We start from the raw sequence: 5,000 nt of genomic DNA, 5'->3' as shown, positions 1-5,000 counted from the left end.
GATTATTGTGAGAGAGCAAGTGAGAGGAATGAGAGAGAGAAGAAAACAGACGTCTTAAAGCAATTCTGGAGAAAGAGAATATGAAGAAAACTGAAGGAAGACATCTTAGAGAGGAGGAGGAGAAGAAGGAAAAGAAGAAGAAAAAGATGAGGATGATGATGATGATGATGATGATGATGATGATGATGATGGAGAAGAAGAAGAAGAAGAAGAAGAAGAAGAAGAAAAGTAAAAGAAGAAGAAGGAGGAGGAGGAGGAGGAGGAGGAGGAGGAGGAGGAGGAGGAGGAGGAGGAGGAGGAGGAGGAGGAGGAGGAGGAGGAGGAGGAGGAGGAGAAAAAGAAGAAGAAGAACAACAACAACAACAACAACAACAACAACAACAACAAGAAAAAGAAGAAGAAGAAGAAGAAGAAGAAGAAGAGGAGGAGGACGAAGAAGAAGAAGAGGAAGAAGAATAATAATAATAATAATAATAATAATAATAATAATAATAATAATAATAATAATAAGAATAAGAAGAAGAAGAATAATAAGAACAATAATAAGAAGAAGAAGAACAAGAACAAGAACAAGAAGAACAAGAAGAAGAAGAAGAAGAAGAAGAAGAAGAAGAAGAAGAAGAAGAAGAAGAAGAAGAAGAAGAAAAAGAAGAACGACAAGTAAGAGAATAAAAGAAGAATTAAGGAAGAAGGAGGAGGAGGAGGAGGAGGAGGAGGTGTTGGGAAGCTACACAGTTAGAGGAAAGGAGAGGAGAAGGACGGAAGAAGGAATGTGGAAAAAGTAAAATAAAAAAGGAGGAGGAGGAGGAGGAGGAGGAGGAGGAGGAGGAGGAGGAGGAGGAGGAGGAGGAGGAGGAGGAGGAGGAGGAGGAGGAAGTGGAGGTGAGGATTTCTAGTTGAGTAAAGAGAAAGAAAAGAGAATGATGAAGAGGGAATAGAGGGAGGGAAGATTTTTTTTTTTTTTTTTTTTTACGTAGGGAAGAGGGCCAGCCAAGGGCAAAAAAAAAAGATAGTTAGAAAAAGGCCCACTTGAGCGCTGGCTCTCCAAAGAGTTCAAAAAGTGCCAAAACCGTCAGCCAGAATTAGGGGAGCAAATGCCTCGATACCTCCCTCTTAAAAGAAGACAAGTTGTAGGAATTTGGAAATACAGATGCAGGGAGGGAGTTCCAGAGTTTACCAGTGAAAGGGATGAATGATTGAGCGTACTGGTTAACTCTTGCATTAGAGAGTTGGACAGAATAGGGATGAGAGGAAGAAGAAAGCCTTGTGCAGCGTGGCCGCAGGAGGAGGGAGGCATGCAGTTAGCAAGATCAGTAGAACAGTTACCATGAAAATAGCGATAAAATATAGAAAGGGATGCAACATTTCGGCGGTGAGAAAGAGACTGAAGACAGTTAGTCAGAGGAGGGAGTTGATGAGACGAAGAGCTTTCGATTCCACCCTATCAAGCAAAGCTGTGTGACTGGAACCCCCAAACATGCGAAGAGTACTCCATACAGGGACGGATAAGGCCCTTATACAGAGTAAGCAGTTGGAGGGGCGAGAAAAACTGGCGGAGACGCCTCAGAACACCTAATTTCATAGAAGCTGTTTTAGCAAGAGATGAGATGTGAAGTTTCCAGTTAAGATTATGAGCAAAGGACAGACCGAGGATATTCATTGTGGAAGAGGAGACAGTTGAGTGTCATTGAAGAAGAGGGATAGTTGTCTGGAAGGTTGTGTCGAGTTGATAGATGGAGGAATTGAGTTTTGAGGCATTGAAAACTACTAGATTTTCTCTGCCCCAATCGGAAATCTTAGAAAGATCGGAAGTCAGGCGTTCCGTGGCGTCCCGCGTGATCTGTTAATTTCCTGAAGGGTTGGACGTCTCTGAAAGAACGTGGAAAGATGTAGGGTGGTATCATCAGCGTAGGAGTGGATAGGGCAAGAAGTTTGGTTAAGAAGGTCATTAATGAATAATAGAAAGAGAGTGGGTGACAGGACAGAACCCTGAGGAACACCACTATTAATAGGTTTAGGAGAAGAACAGTAGCCGTCTACCACAGCAGCAATAGAGCGGTCGGAAAGGAAACTTGAGATAAAGTTGCAGAGAGAAGGATAGAAGCCGTAGGAGGGCAGTTTTGAAATCAAAGCTTTATGCCAGACTCTATCAAAAGCTTTTGATATGTCTAACGCAACAGCAAAAGTTTCACCGAAATCTCTAAAAGAGGATGACCAAGACTCAGTAAGGAAAGCCAGAAGATCACCAGTAGAGCGACCTTGACGGAAGCCATACTGGCGATCAGACAGAAGATTGTGAAGTGACAGATGTTTGAGAATCTTCCTATTCAGGATAGATTCAAAAACTTTAGACAAGCAAGAGATTAAAGCTATAGGACGGTAGTTTGAGGGGTTAGAACGGTCACCCTTTTAGGAACAGGCTGAATGTAGGCGAACTTCCAGCAGGAAGGAAAGGTAGAAGTCGATAGACAAAGTTGGAAGAGTTTGGCCAGGCAAGGTGCAAGCACAGAAGCACAGTTTTTGAGAACAATAGGAGGGACCCCATCAGGTCCATAAGCCTTCCGAGGGTTTAGGCCAGCAAGGGCATGGAAAACATCATTACGAAGAATTTTGATTGTAGACATGAAATAGTCAGAGGGAGGAGGAGAGGGAGGACAAGCCCAGAATCGTCCAAGGTGGAGTTGTGAGCAAAGGTTTGAGAAAAGAGTTCAGCTTTAGAGACAGAAGAGATGGCAGTGGTGCCATCAGGATGAAATAAAGGAGGAAAGATGAAGAAGTGAAGTTATTTGAGATGTTTTTGGCTAGATGCCAGAAGTCACGAGGAGAGTTTGAGTTTGAAAGATTTTGACATTTCCTATTTATGAAAGAGTGTTTGGCAAGTTGAAGAACAGACTTGGCATGATTCCGGGCAGAGATATAAAGTGCATGAGATTCAGGAGATGGAAGGCTCAAGTACCTTTTGTGGGCAACCTCTCTATCATGTATAGCACGAGAACAGGCTGAGTTAAACCAAGGTTTAGAAGGTTTAGGTTGAGAAAAGAATGAGGAATGTACGCCTCCATGCCAGATACTAACACCTCTGTTATGCGTTCAGCACAAAGAGATGGGTCTCTGACACGGAAGCAATAATCATTCCAGGAAAATCAGCATAATACCTCCTCAGGTCCCCCAACTGGCAGAGGCAAAACGCCAGAGGCACCTTCGCTTTGGGGATCCTGCGGAGGGATTGGAAAAATAGGACAAGATACAGAAATGAGATTGTGATCGGAGGAGCCCAACGGAGATGAAAGGGTGACAGCATAAGCAGAAGGGTTAGAGGTGAGGAAGAGATCAAGAATGTTGGGCGTGTCTCCAAGACGGTCAGGAATACGAGTAGGGTGTTGCACCAGTTGCTCTAGGTCATGGAGGATAGCAAAGTTGAAGGCTAGTTCACCAGGGTGGTCAGTGAAGGGAGAGGAAAGCCAAAGCTGGTGGTGAACATTGAAATCTCCAAGAATGGAAATCTCAGCGAAAGGGTAGAGGGACAGAATGTGCTCCACTTTAGAAGTTAAGTAGTCGAAGAAATTACTATAGTCAGAAGAGTTAGGGGAGAGATAAACAGCACAGATGAATTTAGTTTGAGAGTGACTGTTAAGTCGTAGCCAGATGGTGGAAAATTCGGAAGACTCAAGAGCGTGGGCAGGAGAGCAAGTTAAGTCGTTGCGTATATAGATAGACAAGTAGAGAGAGAGAGAGAGAGAGAGAGAGAGAGAGAGAGAGAGAGAGAGAGAGAGAGAGAGAGAGAGAGAGAGAGAGAGAGAGAGAGAGAGAGAGAGAGAGAGAGAGAGAGAGAGAGAGACAAAAGAGAAGGGAAAAGAAAATAGGAAATATTGATAAAAGGGAAACAGAAAAAAAGTGATAATAAATGAGGAATGTAAATGAAAAGGAGAATTATATTGGCAGGTAAGATAAGGTAAGGTAAGGTATATATATATAATAATAATAATAATAATAATAATAATAATAATAATAATAATAATAATAATGAACAAATAAAACAAGGAAGAAGAAAACGAGAAATGAAGTGTTTGTATATTTGTACTGCTTTGTCAGAAGTTGTTGTTGTTGTTGTTGTTGTTGTTGTTGTGATAATGAATATGATAATGATGACTAAAAAGTATTATTATTATCATTATTATTATTATTATTATTATTATTATTAGTAGTAGTAGTAGTAGTAGTATCATTACCATCATTATTAGTATTAGTAGTAGAAGTTGTAGTCGTAGTAGTAGTAGCAGTAGTAGTAGTAGCAGCAGTGGTAGCAGCAGTAGCAGTGGTGTCAGTAGTGGTGCAGTAGTAGTGGTGGTGGTGGTAGTGGTGGCAGCAGTGGTGGTGGTGGTGTAGTGGTGGCAGTAGTGATAGTGGTGCAGCAGTGGTAGTAGTAGTGGTGGTGGTGGTGAAGCAAAAGCTAGTCTCATCTACACAAACTATAATAATTACTACTACTACTACTACTATCACCACTATTACTGCTACCACTACTACTGCTACTTTTTTTTTATGTAAGAGGGGAAATTGGACAAGGACAACAAAAAAAAAAAAGGTTTACTTAATTAATACTGCTACAACAACAACAACAACTACTACCACTACCACTACTACTACTACTACTACTACTACTACTACTACTACTACTACTACTACTACTACTACTACTACTACTACTATGGTCACTTGGGAACATTTCTCCTTCAAGGAACGCAAAATTCCAAGTGACCTTTAACATTAGAGAAGAAAGTACATCGTCTTCTTCTCTTCCTCCTCCTCCTCCTCCTCCTCCTCCTCCTCCTCCTCCTCCTCCTTCTTGTCCTCTTCGTCTTCCTGATAATCTTTCTGGCGTAAAATTCCTCTTATTCTCATCTCACATTTACCCTATTCTTAATATATCGTCGACTCTCTCTCTCTCTCTCTCTCTCTCTCTCTCTCTCTCTCTCTCTCTCTCTCTCTAAGCTAGTAGT

Source organism: Portunus trituberculatus, chromosome 19 (genome assembly GCF_017591435.1).
Source record: "Portunus trituberculatus isolate SZX2019 chromosome 19, ASM1759143v1, whole genome shotgun sequence".
In the NCBI taxonomy this organism is placed as follows: domain Eukaryota; kingdom Metazoa; phylum Arthropoda; class Malacostraca; order Decapoda; family Portunidae; genus Portunus; species Portunus trituberculatus.
This window is presented reverse-complemented; position numbering follows the sequence as displayed.